The sequence below is a fragment of the Anas acuta genome, chromosome 1, assembly GCF_963932015.1.
Source record: "Anas acuta chromosome 1, bAnaAcu1.1, whole genome shotgun sequence".
NCBI classification, from domain to species: Eukaryota; Metazoa; Chordata; class Aves; order Anseriformes; family Anatidae; genus Anas; species Anas acuta.
In genome coordinates this window covers 22704589-22722385 of record NC_088979.1, presented here as the reverse complement: position 1 = coordinate 22722385, position 17797 = coordinate 22704589, and the positions used below count along the sequence as shown (strand labels likewise).

Sequence of the window (17797 nt, the reverse complement as noted above, 5' to 3'; positions counted from 1 at the left end):
CTCCCCGCCGCCATGTCGGGAGCCTGCGCGCTGCGGGCTGGGGGGGGCGAGGGGGGCTGAGGCGTCTCCTCCTCCTCCTTCTTCTTTCTCCTCCTCCTCCTCTTTTCCCTCGGTGGCGAAGGGCTCAGCTCGCTGAGGTGGCCGAGAGAGGGCTTCTCCTGGCCGGCCGTGGAGGTTGGGTGTGTGGGAGACGAGGCTGGGATGGCTGGGTGCGTGATGCATCCATGCAAACCCCTCGGTCAGGGTTTGGAGAAAAAAAATACAAAAAAAAAAACATTTGGTGTTGTACGCTGTACATCGTGAAATTCATAGTCTATTGGCTCCGTGGTAACGTCTGTAAGCTGGTTTTTGCTGTCTGAGTGCTTCCTTCTCTTTGCGTAGCGATGGTTTGAAGTTTGATGTTTTTGGGGTGTCTTTGCTGGAGGGAGCTGTTTGCCTGGCTGGAGACTGATTGCAATGACATTTGGTAATAATTTTGCGAGGAGTACTTTTTAACCTTGTCTTTTGAGCCATTAGTTTCATTGTGGAGGATCTACTTATTTTCCCCAGGAGCATAAAGCGCTTTGGGGTACGTTTTATAGGGGGGAGCTGGCCCTACAACCATCGAGGCCAGTGCTCCTACACACAGCACATCAGGCATGGCATGTGTGTTTCATCTCTTTCAGTTGTTTTAGTTGAATGTTAAGGCTGGTCAAATAATGCAGTATGTTGAATAACGTCATGGTGTAACTTAACTGGAGCTGTATGCATGCAGTGGTTTTCCTCGTGGCATTTTAGGGTGCTGTACATTGTGGTTTCAGCACTGGTAACGCTTACTTACGGTCAAAATACAATGTTTGGATGTATGACAATTACTATATGTTCTGTATATTAATTTCAATAATAAATTTTAGCTTGTTTTTACTTTCCCCAGGATGACTAGAGCCCCCTGTTTTGTTTTGGGCTTCCATCAAACATGAGTGTATGCTGCCTAACATCATGGGGTAAAAGCTGTTTGCTTGTGTGGATTTGAGCTCTTGAATGATTAAGCAGGCTTCTTCCCTGCTTGTTAGTGTGGACTGACTTTGAAAAAGCCCTGCTATAGATTGTAATTGTCTGATCAGTTGGAATTTGTGACTTGATGCTGGTAAGATGTTAAGGTCAGCTAATGCCTCGTTTTTCTGCTTTGGTTTGGTTTGGTTTTGTCCTCAGCTGTTTTGGTAAGTTAATGCATGTCTCGGGTATTTTCTGTATCTTGGGAAGTGCCACAGAATAATTTGCTGGTGTTTCTCCCTGATGTGCAGGTTGAATAAAGGCAGGCTTGGGCCAGAGAAAGAGTCCAGACCTGAGTTTATGTATGTGAAGAGGGAGTTTCCCATGACCTTGAGGAAGAGTTTACATCTTGGCAAAGAAAAGAAACAACTCACAATACAGTAAATCTTCATTCAGCCTCAACAAAACAGTGCTAAAGTAATAGTTATTACATGATGAAAACTCCAGAGTCACCAGGAATTGGTTTGGATGTTCCAGATGTGGGCTGGAAGGCTTTAGGATCTAGTCAGGCTTGTGATTTGTTCAAATGTTGTTTCCTCTGACATGGTTTGGCTTGACTAAACTTAGTTTAGTTTTAGTTAACAAGCTGTATGAGCACTTGATTTGTTTCTGGTTTTATTGACTTCTGCCTTCATCTCCTTAAACTGGCTGTAGTTCACGTGGGAAGAGTAGAAGGGGTTTCTGATAGGATTTTTGAAGCTGCTTGGGTTCAGGCAGGTGTACTATCTATCTGATTTAACTTTTGTGTCAGTGTCCTCTCTTTGCAGTCTTTTCAAACATAATCTACCCACTTTGTAATTATATCTGCAGTAAAGACTTTAAAACAGTGTAAGAATTCATTTTCATTTATTATATTTCTAAAAGGCATGTGTGGAATGGGCTCTTTCCATGACTGAAGCCTCCTCAACGTGGGAATTGAGCATGCAATGTAACAGGAAAAAAACTTCCCTTCCTTTTTTTGTTAGTATATTCAGATATGGAGGAGAAAATTAAGTTATATAGAGGCTTTTTTACACCCCATCCTAAGGTGAGCTTAAAAAATGAGCAGTGCTAAGGCTTGATAAACACGTTTTCAAATCTGTACCAGGAATCATTACCTGGAAAATAATTATGAATGTTGGGGAAATAATATTCTGGGTATATAGATAGTAGACTGTGCTCAGGCTGAGAACATATGCCGTTCATGTGTGTCTTCTAAAAATATTTTCACATGCAAATTTACATACCCGTTGGCTGCTTGCTTCTAACCAGATTGTCACTGCATGGCTGATGGTTCCCGAGAAATCAAATACGGAGTGGGAGGTACCAACTGAAAATCTTTGCTTTGAACGTTTTGTTTTTCAGGGTTTGTGTTTGCTTGTTGTTTTTTTTTTTTCTTTTTCCAAAAACTAACAAAATTAAAATTTAGAGGTACAAAGTACCTTTTCGAAAATCTAAGAATCCAATAACTAATTAACTATCTGTATACCTCTTTTTTTTTTTTCCTGTTTAATGCTTAAATACATCAGTAATGTTATGTTAACATTATAACAGGAAAGTTTACAGTCATAATCTCAGTTTTGATAGGTTTTGTGTATATAAAATCCAGATTTCTGTGATTGTAAACCTTACTGCATTTCATAACTAACTTTAAGTCCACAAACTGGATTATTTTATTACTACTGACGTTACTGATGCTGATAGGTACTTGCAGTATCCCTTGGCCTTTGCATCCTAGGATTTCAACCAAAGAAAAGGAGGTCTTTTTTGAGATGAGGGTTTTAAAATCACTAGCCAAAACATGCACTTGGTTCTTTTTTAGCTGCTGACCTATTTAAATCCTTTTTTTTTTTTTCCTGGAGTAAATACCTCTTGTAAGACATTTTTATGGCTATTTTGCTCCTGAACTTTTGAAAATAAATGCTACGTTTACCCTCCTGTAGTATCTATAACCTTGACAAAGGAAGAGAAATCAATTCACTGCTCTGAGGTAAAGGTTTTGTTTGTTTGTTTCCCTGACTCTTAAGGGTGGTTCTTATTTTGTCATCCTTAACAGGAGCATCTTCTTGCTCTGTAACAGAGGTGGAAACTGTTATAAACGGAACACTTTAAGCTTGATGCAGTGTTCTCGGTAATCGTGGCAAAGATTTCCATTTGGGAATTGCAGCTGCTCTTCAAAATATTTTTTTCTTACATTTCATTCTGCTCTTTGAGTTATTTTACCTCCCTGTCCTACAGCTTGTATCTCTCTGACTCCAATCCAACAGGGAACAGTAGTCAAAACTTAGCAGGTTTTGGATTTTTAGAAATGAATTGCTCTCAGGAATATGTCTACTGGGAAAGCATCAGTGATGCAATGCAGTTTTGACAGTGTGAAACCAGGGATGTTTTTTCTGACCATGGTCGCTGTGTTTGTATCCTCAGGACTCCTCCAGTACAGTTTGGGTATGTTCCTGTGGCATCATGGTGTTATGCTGGAAGTCGGCATAAGTTTTAGTGTTGATGGGAGAGATTGACTTGGACCCAACATGAGGTGATATAACAGCAGCCCAGCAAAATTCAGGGTTTTGTAAGTGCCAAGATCGTTCTTTGTTGGCGTGTTTATAACAGCAAGGACTTTAAAAAGTCACCTGGAAGCTTGGAGGTGCATTGGTTAAAAGACAGAAAAATAAAAAAGATTAGGGCAAGCAAAGTGTTTTGAAATTAAGTGAAAAAAATCATGGTTAATACTTCATGCCCAAATAAGAAGTGCTGGTTTCTGGTCTCATGATATTTTTGTGTGTGTTTTTGTTTGTTTTACTGATGTTGGTCTCTAAAGGTTGATTTTACTTGAGTCTCCCATTTCCCTTTGTTTTGGCTTTGTACTGGTTTTCTCTTCTGCTGCATGGAAGTCTGAGACTTCTAAGGTGTGATTTCTTTTTTCTTAGCTTTGCTTGTAGTTTGAAATGATTGACTCGTGGCGGAGTTCAAAGCCATTTATATTGGTAAGGTGACTCATGAGTTTTGAGAGCAGCACCTTTCAGCAGTAGCATCTGAAGGTGGTGTTTTGCAGGACTCAGGAAAATCAGGATGATGCTGGTTTGTGCTGCTTCTCTTTTCTGTGGTTTTATAACAGGAAAATCAAATTACACCTATGCAAACGTACAATGTTGAATCTAACATATGACACTTTAAAAAAGGATCTAGTTACTTCATTCGGATTTCAAAATTACTTTGGAAGTTGCCTGCTTCATTTTCTTGAAAACAAGCAATAATCAAACACATTAATAAAAGATGAACCCATATGAGTTTTGGAAAGTTTCTACGTATCCTGCCTGCAGAATGGTTTAGATGTTAGTGGAATGAAGAATATTAAATAATGTGCTGGCTAAGAGATGAACCAGATCTTATTACAGTCTGTAACTTGCTCCAAGACACTTTAAAAAAAAAGAAAAAAAAGTATTCTAGTTTCTGTTACTTTCAAGATTTTCAACTTCTGATACTTGGAGTATGAGAGGTCTTGAGAAAGGAAGAGGAGCAATGATAAATTTCGTGAACGTTTTAAAAGTGTGAACTCATTCATTCTTGCTTATCTAGTTAAACGTGTACTGACATATTGTTACCTGTCCATCACAGACTTTTCCCTCCAGTCTCTTATATACTCGAGCTAAAACTTAGGAGGACAGTGCCAAACATTATTTCTTAGTCCTCATACTTAAACTCAGATTATTTTTTTTTTTTCTCTCTACAATTTAGGAAAACATCCTGAGTAAGGATGTTTATACTGTTATAGTTACTGACATGCATGTGCAGAGGATCAGGTTAGTCTCATCTCTTTCTAGTAAGTACTGTATAAATACAAAAAATATATATGTTCTCAGCGGTTTGAAAATACTTGTCCCATCTCACCTTTCTTGAATTGCCAACATACTGTGTGCTTTCATGATTTTTCACAGAATTGCATGAATCTAGATAGTTTAAGTTTGCTGGGACTGGTTGTGTGTGAACTTAAAATATACCTGTAAGCAAAGCCTTTCCTGTTTTTGCATTGCCCTCTGGTTTGGGGGTTATGGGTTTTCTGTTGTTTTGTTTGCGTTTAAGTCTAAAAAAGTAGCACTGGGCTTAGTGCTACTGTGTTTTTGTGAAACAGCCAGTGAGTCTGAATTAATTCCTTTAGGTGGGGTTGGTCAAACGGAGAAAATAATCAGTCTTTGTGAAGTGCAGGATGTAAAACCAGACACGTGAACTATCTATTTTTTGGTAGTGCTCGAAGGCCACATCAAGACTGAATTTGCTGTGCTGGTTGCTGTAGGAATACGCGTAGTTCTTCACCCTCAAAATCAAAATGTTAGGCCTGAAGACCATGATCCTTCTCAAATAAATAAATAAACACAAATTTCCCAAACTGTTTGTAAAGCATTTTCCTATAACTTAGGTCCTCCATTGTTTGGGGGTGGAAGGGAGGTGGTTGGAGGAGGAAACAAAACCAAATCTGTTACTCTCAATATTTTTTCCCCCCCTTGGTGCCCAAAATATCAATGGTTTAGCTTCTAGCTGAAACCACAAGTTGCCACCTCTGGTTTGCTGCTGTAAACTTATCACCCCGCTAATTCTCATGTGCTGCAACCTGCTGGCCTGTTAAATGGATCTAATTGCATGTCCTCTTCCCTGTCAATCTCTCAACCTTTCTTTCTGCTTTACAATTAGAAATAACACACTCCGGAGCCATGGTAATGTTCAGTAATTGTTCCACATAAAGCCTAATTTCCACCTTTGCCTTTAAAACAGGAGGGGCTGGCTGTAATTGTCCCTTTCAGCCTGACAGTGCTTTTTCCTTCTGCCAGAGGTGGTATTAACTGGCCACACAGCGAATTTTCATACAGCCTGCAGCATGTTAATGGAGGAGGTTTTGAGGTGCGCTGGTGTCACATCACTGGGATACTGGGGTAGTCCTCTGTACACAAGGCAGCGTGAGTGACATTCAGAGCTGTCTTTTTGTCTTCTTTTCTAGTCCAAGTTGTCAAGAAAGTGGTTTTGCACTTTGACAAAAACTCAGTCAACATCTACTAAGCTGCTTCTTACATAGCAGCAGTACCTGGCAAGGTTTGCACATATCTGTCTGTATGTGGTATCACAAAAGCATCCCCATACTTTGTTCCTTCCTCCCTCAGACAAGGGGCCAGGACAGTCAGTTGTTACTTGGTGTTCAGGTTTTAAGCTTTCTGTCTCAACTAGAATGTCACAGAACATATGGGGTTGCCATAAGCATGCAAACGCAGTTGCTTTTGTTGCCAGCAGGTATTTTTCAGTGATTTTTTTTTAAACAGAAAAGCAACATAGTATTAAACATACTATTAAAAGGGGACCTAAATAATTAGTAAAATCAATTATTCAGCTTTATTAAGCAGAAAAATATCAAATAAGTAGTGCTTGTTAATCAAAAAATATTTAATATGTTTGTCAAGATTATAAAATAAAAATATCCAAGATGGGAATTTTATATCAGTAGTTTTAATATCAGGTCAAATAGGGACAAGCCCTCCATGCAAGCCAACTAGTACTAAAAAAGCCCTCCATGCAATCAAACATACAGCAGTGGTCGTTAATGAATGCTTTGGGAGGGCAGGTAAATAATGTCTTGAACAAGTTTAAGTTAAATTTAAGAGTAATTTAAAAGGTTTCCAGTGCATTTCTTAAAATATTGACATTCAAAAATGCCTCTCAGATGGGAGAGAGCAAGGTTATCAACGCTGCTAAAGTGCATAGCCAGTCTTTTTGTACATCCTACTGCTCTTTTCCATGTTGTTGTTACCATTTAAAGAGCATTTTTTTAGTCTTCAGTAGTGTCCACAATCAACAAAAATCACCATGAAATCCTAATGAATGAACCAAATAAAAATATTCTGTACTCTTTCCATTATATAAACTTAGTTTTAAATAAATTGTATTAATATATGAGGTTACTTATATTAGAAGGAAATAAATACCTAAATAAAATCATTCTTTAGAAGACGACTTTTTCTTTTCTCTTTAATTAGTGTCCCAGAGTTTGTGTATCACTGTATAGTGTAAATTGTTATGTATTTCATGCTTCGGAGGGATGTTACTGAATTAGTGTAAAGCAAACTGCCTTTGTAATTTCTGTTTGTGTTGTTGGATAATCATGGATCTATAAAATATATCAGCTTTTTCTTTTTACATTTGGATTGTTTCAGTGATTTTATTTTTTTATTTTAAACTATCGGTGCTATGCCATATTAAGTCATTTCTTCATGCGTGGAAAGAAAAGGCATAAAACTGAGTTCAAACCTGGACTGCTGGTGCTAGTGCTGTTATTTTCTCCGGTTTTATAGGTATCTCTCAGACCAGGACCTCTATCCTGTACTCATCAACCTGTGAGACCTAACGTGAAGCCAGGACCCAGCCGTGTGCATCCTCCCTCACTCGGTAGTTCATCACCCCCTACTTCACTCCATCCTGTTCTTGTACACCAAAACCTACTCATGTATGGCAGGGCCACTTCCAAAATCACTCTTAAAACAGAACATGCTTAGCAGATGTTAAACATGAAATAAAAGTGTATATACTTCTATACTACATAAGTGTATACACTATATATTGTATGTATATATAACTGTATATATTGTATATACTTAGAACCATGGTGCATTATAGTATATAAGTACTGTGAGGCAAATAACTGCTCCCACAAACCCTTCTGCAGACAACTAAAGCCCTCAAAGGCAGTTGAGTGCATTTGGTTGAGGATTACCCGTGATTAGTGGACTGCAAGGTTAAGAGTACGACTTGTGCCATTAATTAGTACTCATGTATTAACGCTGCTTTGAGCAGGGGCTTCAGCTAGGTGACCTCTGACGTCTGTTCCAACGAGAAGTTTGTGATTATCACACTTGTGTTGTGCAAACAGATACTTCACTTAAAAACCAACATATCAGTTGTATCAGCTAACCCTTGGTAAATCGTTGCCATTAATTTTACTTACTGCATCATGGTGTAGCATGGAGATGCAAATTTGGCCCAAGTTTAAGGTTTAAAACAGAATAAGGAATAAATCCATGCCTTTTCGCATATCACATCCAATTCCTTGCATACGATTTTAGATGAAACTGAATTCCTCGTATTCCTAGCATACAGTTGACTCGGTTGCAGTTCTGGAACTAATTCAGAGTACGTAGTGCCTGAAAATGCAATGCTTTATGTGCAGCTGAGCTGTGTGAAGGGACTTAAACTTACTTGGACTATTTCATGTGTGGCTAGCACTGAGGTTGTAACAAAGCCATCAGGCAGGTTAGCAGCCTGAGTAACAAAGACTCAAGGCCTAAAAACTAAAAAAATGATAACTTTCCAAAGCACCGACTCAGAACGTGATAGGGAACTCCTATATTTAAAAACAACCAAACAAAACTGTGTAAGATTATTCTCTGTAGATTCTGAATATATGTAGATGTTGCCACAGCTGCTTGAGTTTAATAAGCAATACAAGTTAAGTGATTTTTCCAATGAATTTTCCATTATTTCAGAAATGGTATTTTGATTAACACTAGTGTGAACCTTCTCGTTGAGATGTATGGGGAATTTGTGTGGGTTTCCTTCTATTGTCTGGATAAAATTCATACCTACTGGTACCTCCTTAACTGTTTCCATTTAGTACTGTTAATTATTGACTTTTAAGCCAAAAGTTGGTGGTGAGGGAGGAAATCTCCAAATTACTGGCTGTAAAAGGCCAATCAATTTCACACGCAGGTGACCAAAACTGGGTTTATGCAACTTTTTAACCCTTCCAAATATGTGGTACAGCCACTGTAACAGAACAGGGTTGTGCTGTCTCGTTGCAGTGTATTCAGGGACATACTTGGTTGCTTGTATGCTTTTATTAAGAAATTAAAGGTTGACAGTGCTATAGCTGAAGTAAGTCATGTGTTAAGGACTTGGCAGGTCTCCTGGACTTCCTGGGGCTGTAGAAAGCAATTAAAAGGAATAAAAGGTGCTTGGAAGGAGCCAAGTGATTTCTTTACGTTATTCTTCACCACAAAGAAAGTCGTGGCCATTCTGTTGGTCTCAGACAATGGCGATGGGACATTATCTGATTATCGGATTAGAGAACCAAAAGCTCAAACGCTCGAATAAAGTGCTCAAGACCCCAAAGCCATGAGGACTGGATGCCGTTCAGTGGTGCTAAAGGATGAAGTGGCTGACCTGCTAAGAAGACTGTATCTCGTTAGGATGAGACACTGTGCCAGAAGACCAGGAGCTGTCAAATGTTGTAGGAACCGTAACTTTACACAGAGCATGAGGAATGGATCTGGAATTTGCAGACTGAGGACTTAAATTTTAATGCCAAGCAAACAGATTTGAATGTTTTGGATAGTTTGGATAGCCCCGTAGTTCTGTGAGCACAAGATATAACAGAGCCTAATTTCCTACATAATTATACCTCGGAGGTGCCAGCTGCTGCTGGGGTGTTTGTGAGTTGTGTTTGTGCTCTAATAGTGTGAGTATATGCTGCAGCCTTTACTTGGGGTCGTGGCTCTGAAGTTTACCTGCCTGGTACTTGGAATTCAGAGCCCCTGAATGCTTATTAACCTATAAAGCTGTCCGAACAGTGGTCATTTCATTCAAGTTGCTTCTATTATTGAGAAGAGAGGTGTGTAGCCACGTGTAGTTCGGCCTACTTTCCTAAACTTACAGTGTATGGCCTCTGGTGCAGCGTCTTGGATCAGAAAATTGATCCTGACTTCAAGGAGTCTTGGGAAAGTATTAATTTTTAACCCGAGTTAGTTCATCAACACGGTGTAGTGAGTCGCTCCTCAAGCAGATGCATCTGCATGCTCTGAGGATGTGGCACAAGGATGAGAATAAGAATGAGAATAAGCAGCAGTAGGGTCTTACCTGTTTGAGTTAGCACTTCAACCAAAATACGGGTTTGTCAAATTATGCCCCTAGAGTCTAGCTTAGAAGTCATTAACCTTGTCCTCAACCAAGTGTCCAAAGTAAAATATTGTATACATTTGGTAAAATGAGAGAAAGTTGAGGGCAGTCACCTAAAATTGGACATGTTAGCATAATAATGGTAGGTGTCATTCAGTATTTGCAGATAAGAATAACCCACAGTGGAAGGAATAACTTTGAACTACTTGAAGATATTTCTAAATTATAAGTAAATGTTACAAGAACAGGCATATCATTATAGGTACTCTGGTGAAAGTTTCTTCTCAGTGCGCCCACCAGGAAAGAAAAAGCCTTACAACTTATTGTAGCAGTGCTCCTCAGTAGCTATAAATAAAAATTCTTTACCTGCTCAAATGAAGTGCCCATCTGGTCTAATTGCAGAAGCCATTTATATTTACTTTATCCTCTGTGTCTTTTTTTTTTTTTTTTTAAAGTTATTGATAAATAACAAGTTCCTGATGACTAAGTCAAGTCTTTGCAGTAAGTTTACATCAATGAGGTAAAGCTGTTGTGTTCCTTGCTTTCAGTTTGTTTTCTTCAGACCACCTCTACATTTCCCACAATGGCAATACATTCATTCTGCCATTTGGAGGAGCCTGTGCCACAGAATAATGATGTGAAGAAATCGAACTTCTTTGCAAGGAAGAGTCTTCAGTTGTGAACTAGTACCCATGCAGCGAAGAGGTGCTTTGTTAAGTTCAGGTAAGTGCTTTCTCTTTGTTATTTTTTTAAATGATTTGCCTTTTGTTATGCTGGCATTTCGCTCAGATTAGCATACGTGCAGTGTCATGTCGGAGCCTGTCAGGCTTTGTGTTGGTCATTTGGCACAGAAAGTATCCTGGAATTAAAAGGCACATGCTGTAGCACGCATACTTACGAGATGTATGGAGGGAAATGATTGTCTTGAAAATCATTTTAGCATAATTCCTAATCTCTGGATTAGAATTTATAGCTGGTAGGTGGTGAGGATGGAGATTATGATGATCCTAACGACCTGATTCCCTTTTGCTGCATCTTTTTCAGAGGTTTCTTATGTGTTTCTTTATATTCTGAAATAAAGATTTTGCAAAGCCATTGTTGTGGTTAAGGGTGTGAGTATTCATAATTAGGTCTCAAATCATTTGGGGAAAATAATAAGGAAGTCATGGTCACATTTCCATAACTTGGAATATCTTCACTTTTTTTTTTTTTTTTTATTATAAAAAATCAGCTTTTGACTTTTCTGTAAGAATTTTTTCTTTCCTAAAATGGATCCTTAATTTCTGGCAGGGTAACATTGAATCAGGATTTATTTTAGATGAATGGTTGCTGTATATTCCGAGAGTTTTTTTTTGTTTGTTTGTTTTGCTTGTTTTTGTTTTCTTTTTTTCTAGACATCCAATTATTTTTATAACATAATAATGACTTCACAGCATAAATTATTTTGTAGTCATATTCTGTATGGAAAATGTTTTCAACGTACATTCAGTAAAAAAGTTAAAGTAGAATAATAAAAATAATTACGAATATTTAAGCACATACTGGAATTTCTTTACCTGTGTTCTTATTACAAACTGCAGGGGTTCTCTAACTGGCTATGGGTTTAGTCTTCCAACTGGTAGTGAAACAAGTTGCTTCTTATCAAAAAGGCAGAGTACTGTTTGTCCAACTTCTCAGTGGTGCAACCAAATCTAGAACCTTTTTATGATACCTGTCTTTGTTGCTGTATTACCAGATCCCTTGCATATATGTGCATACATACATACATACGTACATATATATGTGTGTGTATATATATATATATATATACACACACACATTATCACAGAATCGCAGAATTGTCTAGGTCGGAAGAGACCTCAAGATCACCAAGTCTAGCCTCTAATTCTAAAAACACCATTTGTCTAATAACTCCAAAAATCCCATTTGACTTGCTGGAGGTACTACATGCTGAGAAGTACTAGATTTTAAAAATTTATTACTGTCCTTTTGTGTCCAAAACCAGAGGCTGCTATTCTGCATGTTTATGTGTATGTGCTTAACTGTACATCAGTGTCATCCTGGTACAGTGCTGATTCCTAAGAGTTTTGGTGACATAAAAAGAGCAATACATTTTACTGTAAGTAGAGGCGATGTGAGGATATTGTTTCAAATAAATGTAATGGATAACTAAAAAACAGAATCTAGTTAAGAAAAGCCTTTGAACTCTTAGTCAGGTACTCCAAATATGGACAGCACCAGTGGAAATGAGAATTTTGCTTCAGTGAAGTTCTAAAAGTTGAAATGCATTTATTTCAATGAAGTCACCAAAAAAAAATCATTTCAGAGGCCATTCTTAAATTTTCTGGTTTTGCTTTTTACTTGGGTGGATACCGCTTGTTACACTAATACATTATTTTCAAAATACTTTTTGTATAAATGCTGCAGAATTATGAAAAATGAGGAAATGATGCATATGGCTTCATTTGTTTTGTATATGTGAAGTGAGCTTTTCCTCTTGAATCTTTCAGCAGAACTGTTATTGTTCCTAACACAGTCTCCTGTACATGGACAAAGTTGTTTTTTCTTCAAAAAATAAACAGAATGCTGTATCTGAAGAGTAAAAAGGTAAGGCATTTGAGATTGCTATTTCAGGAAGCAGTTAAAAGTAATTTCAATAACTTGTAATGCACACAAATACACAAAAATGCGTGATCTGTTATGCATCATGAAGTGTCAAATCTCTTATTATCAGTTTCTGTTGTTTTTTTCCATCTCATGGGTGGAATTTCTGAATGTATTCAGCTCTGTGTTCTAAATGTGTTCCCAGAAATCAGTGAGCTGACCTGAGTGGGAATAAAGGTTGGTTTATCTTTAGTGAGACAAAGTTAAGTCATAGCTAAGTAATTTTGAAATCCCATCCTTGAAATACCAGGTCTTTGACATTCAGTGGGATGAGAATCTCAGAACAGACTGACTACTGTGGACTCCTAAGCTACAGTTCAGGTAAATAACTTCTTTGGAGGAGGAACTTAAAGGTTTCTTCTTTTTTAAATTATGATAATTAGGTAGCAAAGGGTGCAACATAACTTGAAATACTTTCCTCTTACATTTAAAATAAATATCCCCATACCTGCTCCAGTTTGAACATCATATCTAATGTTTAAGAAGTACTGTTTCTAAAGAGGACTTCTTTACTGGCACAGAATATCAATGTCTTGTTCCATTCACAGCAATTTTAACTTTTTTTTTCTGATTTGTAGACATGAGTGAGATTCTAATTCAGCTATGGCAATTTCCATTTTGCAAATACAGAGGTGTCTTTTGGCAACGCATGCATAATTTAGAAGGAACAGCTTCTATATTGGAATAAGTGTTAGGGATTCTGTTCAGATCATGGGATTAACTAGTTTCCTGCTCCAGCTGGTCGTTTTTAACGTAATAAGGTAGTTTGTAACCTAGAGCCTTAAAGTCACCTGGAGTTAGTGCTGCTTTACTTTTGTTTTCACTCTTGCGATATACATATACATATACATATATATATATATAGTGGTGCAGCAGGTACTGCTACTGCTGTTGTGGAGGCAGGAAACAGAGGGAGCAGAGTGCACAATGGCAATGGGAACTGTTGTAGTCATCTCCAGTAATCTGTCCTACCTCATAATCCAGGGTCCTCTTTCACTCTCTGCTTTGGAGTGGGGAGGGGCAAAGGAGAAATGGAAAATAGTTCTGTAATTGGTAGAAAAAGAGTAAGAAATTGTCTTTTTTTTTAAAAAAAAAAAAAAGTTTTTCTCCTGCATGATTATGTTTTTAAGAGAAAACGTCAAGGCTTTGAGGATTTTTTTTTTTTTTTTTAAGGCTTAACCAGTTTCAGTTACCAATTTATTTTCTTGCTTTCTTCAAAACCAAAAAGATGCTATAAAAGATCAGTATTTTGAGATCAAGAATAAAAAAGAATATTTTAAGAAAAAAGATTATAACAAATCAAAGAAATGCATCTGATACCTAAACTTGAATAAATTGTTAACATCAATAAGCTATTTAGGTTTTTCCATGTTCAGTTCTATAGGCAATACAGACTGCAAGAAACAGATGCAGCTGAAGTAGATCATCTGGTTTACGAAAGTAAGCAACTATTTCTGCTGAACAATCAGTTAGACAAAACTATTAAAATGCAAATGCTTTCATAGTAGCTCTGTAAGCAAGCAGAAGAAATTGCACACACTTGGAGTGAGTTACATGTTTCTTCAGGGGCGATGAAAAATATGTTTGTTTATTTTGTCCCAGATGATTCAGGAATCCCTGTAATTCTTGTCGCAGGTATACTAAATAATTGGGAGCAAATTTGTAAATTGAAATTGTAAAATTCCATGAAATCTAAATAACAGTTACTACAAGCTCTTGATAATTACTAAAATATCAGCTAGCAGGCAACAGATGCAATCTTAGAGAAGTGACATATTTTAAAGACACTCTGTATCCCTGTAGTATGTACCATTGTGCACCATTAGTTAGAAGCATATCTGAGCAATACATAAGTTGTGCATGTACCTCTTTTAGTGCCCAACACATTGATGTATTAATATTACAAAATGTCTTTGTTCCTTTCTTCTTTGGAACATGATGAGCTTCCTTTCCTCATATATCTTAAGATATAAGGGGATCTTAAGATATGTGGGGAAAGGAAGCTAATATATGTCTTATATAAGACATATCTTACCTTGTTCCTGGGGCTTGTGATCCAAGAGCCCCTGAGTAGTAGAGGTGTCTGTGAGATCTGATGTGAAGCCCTGAGGTGAGTTACACAGTGACAGCAGCATTGGCTACCACACAACACACAATGAAGGTTTGGGTTCCCAGCGTTATGACAGTCTTTTGAGAGCAGGCCCAAAAAGGCATCCTGATCATCAGCATCCAGCTTAAATACTCTCATGTCGGATCTCACCGTGTTAATGTTGTCATACTGAGCTGGATGGTTAAACTTTTGAAGGAGACTGTTCTGCCTTATCTGCAGATTATGGGAGTTTCAGGGTCTTCAGAGAGAGGTTATCTCATTCCTGGTGTTTGCCAAGAAGAGGTGATGAAGCTTGCATGGTGCCTTGAAGATGAGTTTCATTCTCCTGCTATGGAACGGGTAATTGTATATGTTAGGCAGTGCAGGTTCCTGGTTGCTTGGTTTAACAAATAGCCAGAATTGTTAGTCTGAAGTACCACATCTCTTCCAAAGACGGTAGACGTTGGAACACAGAAGAGGGAAAGAACAATAGAGGAGTATTCTGTGGGTAAGCACCTCAGAGGGGGACAGTCGGTGACCAGAGTTTTATTCTGTGCAGCACTGTGAACACAGCAGTCTTTTCGAGACCTGGCAATGGGACTCCAGATGCCTCGAAAGGCCGTGTGGTTCAGATGAAGACACACTTAAATTCATGGGCAAAGTAAAGACCATCTTTGGAGATGGTCTTTAAAAGATGCATCTTTTTGCTAAATTCTACCAGTTGTTTTCATAAGCGTTGCTGGAATGGATTTATTCTCTAGCTTATTGATGAAGATATTTGTGATTCTTTAAGCCATGCCTGCCTTGGCACAGTAGCCTTTTTCCAAAACACCACGTGAGGGTGTTCACTTCAGAGTCTGACTTGTTTCTGCTACTGCTTTCTCTCTCATCCTCCGTTTTTAGAGGCAGTGTCTTTCAAGGCACCTTGCTGCGGACTAGCTTCCTACTGTGCCTCTTAATAGTGAAGGTGTTGGTCATACGTATTCACACCTTCCAGGCTTGTTTATCTTATTATGCTTCACCCAACGAAGGGTAATGAAGAGTATCTTGTGGCCACAGGGGCACAATATGGGGCCAGAGGCAAGTGCTATGTGCAAGTGCTATAATTTCCTAATTGTATTTTATTTAGCAGCAAGTGTGTATATTTATGTAGATGTATTTACTTACATATGTCTGGAAGGTTAATCTCAACTGAGTAATAAACAAAAAAGTAACTCTGATGATTGGAAGGAGAGTCTTGGCTGAAGGATTTGAGGGGAAAAAAGCTTTGGGATCTACAGAAAAAAAAAGAATGATTTTCTTCATTTTTTCCAGAAGTCTTTTGGAAACTTTTACCCATAGTTTAAAGAAATCTGCACATAGAAAAATGAGCAGTGATGCTGATTTAAAAGTAAAACTTACAGTATTGCACCCTGCGAGATGTTCTCAGCAAGTAAATATTTTAATGAAGTCACTCTATTCAAAAATTTTATTGCATTGAGAAATTACAATTCTTATGTACTATTGACTACTTCTACCAGTAGGTCCTTAAAGTGTTCTGATAACTCTTTTTAATGAGCTAATCCATCTATATAGAAATGTCTCTCTCTATATAGAAATGTTTAGCAAGCTTTTCTGGAAAAGCGTGCACTTCCCATATATTTATGATAGGATGTTACTATTACAAGGATTGTATTGTTGATTTTTATTTCCAGTATTTTGTTCTTACTGAACAAAAGTAAAGGTTTGGAGGTGGAGGTAAGGTTGGTCAACTAGCAAATAAAAATATTTTAAGGACCCCTATTTGCGACACAGATCCATCTCTACTATAAGAATAAGTTTTTAAATTATTAAAATTATTAAAAAATAATATTTTACATTTATATATATATATATATATATAACTGATATACCTGTCAGTTACTTTCTGTGTACTAGCTAGGTTATGGTTGATGGGGTTCTCATTCTTAACTAAGCACATGCAGCTCATCTTTGGTGAGCAAAGGTGATGCTGTAGATAATCACTTTATCCAAAGATTTCCAGGAGATAAGGTGTTTCTCTTTGGGGGAGAGGGAGATAGGGAGACAAAAACATGCCTTCACACTTCATGTGGTTTCCGAGCTTATGGAAACATAAGAGGTAAATTTGCTGGACTCATACATTGTAACTTGAGCTTCAATACATTTCTGAATTTCTGTCCCATATATATGCATTTATCTTTGGTCTGTTTTGGAAGGTATTGTGATACAAATCATATGTCAGCAGGAAGATGCCTCCTTGTTTTATTAGGTGATTCTGGTCTCTTAATTCAGTCATCTGGGACATCCAGTTCAAAGTGTCCTAAAGGGAATGTGCTAGTTAGAACAATAAAAATTAACAAATAAATAAAATTCAGCTATTTTCTCCTTTAAGGAATACTTGAGGAAGTAACTAAATTTTGTTCCTTTCAAAGCAAAAAGGTTGTGTGTTTTTCTTTTCTTTTTTTTTTTTTTTAAGAGTGCAGCCTGAGTTTGCAGATGCTGTTTAAAACGACCCAGTAAAGCAGATAGCGGTGGGAGTACTATTGTGCAACTGAACTACAGGGATTTTGCTGGAGAACTACTTGCCTGTTATTGTCATTGACAAGGCAGAGATAAAGCAGTGGTCATTTCCAAAGCTGTGGTCTGGCTGGGGAGGAGTAATTACTTTTATACATATTTTTCAAGCCAGAACACACACTTAGTCGGTATCCAGTGTTTTTTTACCAAGATTCACAATTATCGCAGCATTGTTGCTGAACGGAGTTATTTTTAAATGGAAAGGCATTCTGAAAAGAATAGTGCCACCTTCGTGGCACGCAGAAAACTTTTGTCAGCTGAGCTCCTGACGGAGCCTGGCAGCAATTCAAAGTGTGGTTTGTCTCTAGTAATTCCATTAACATTTCAAAGGTTGACGATGTTCTGGGAATTACCCAGCAGGGATTATTATTTTTTATGTTAAGAATTAGCACTCTGAAGCTTTGCCTGTGCGAGGAGCGTTGTAGCTGTCTCGCGATAGGTAAATGTACGATATCCAAGACACTAAGTTCTCTATCAGACATTTTGCTGCTTTATCTGTATTGGTATAATTAAAGTAGCAGTCCTCTC

General features: G+C 37.7%; 1 long non-coding RNA gene across 16 annotated transcripts in view; it reads left to right on the top strand.

Moving 5' to 3' along the window:
• Positions 1-17797, top strand: part of LOC137851444 (uncharacterized) — a 42368-nt gene continuing 24571 nt past the window's right edge. For 3 of the 16 annotated variants that reach the window (XR_011093200.1, XR_011093205.1, XR_011093187.1), the window contains exons 1-3: positions 153-3580; positions 10488-10662; positions 12450-12546. This is a non-coding gene — a long non-coding RNA (uncharacterized lncRNA). Of the gene's footprint in view, positions 3581-10487; positions 10663-12449; positions 12547-12853; positions 12925-17797 lie in introns of all 16 variants that reach the window. The other 13 variants (XR_011093215.1, XR_011093196.1, XR_011093210.1 and 10 more) reach the window with 13 other exon arrangements.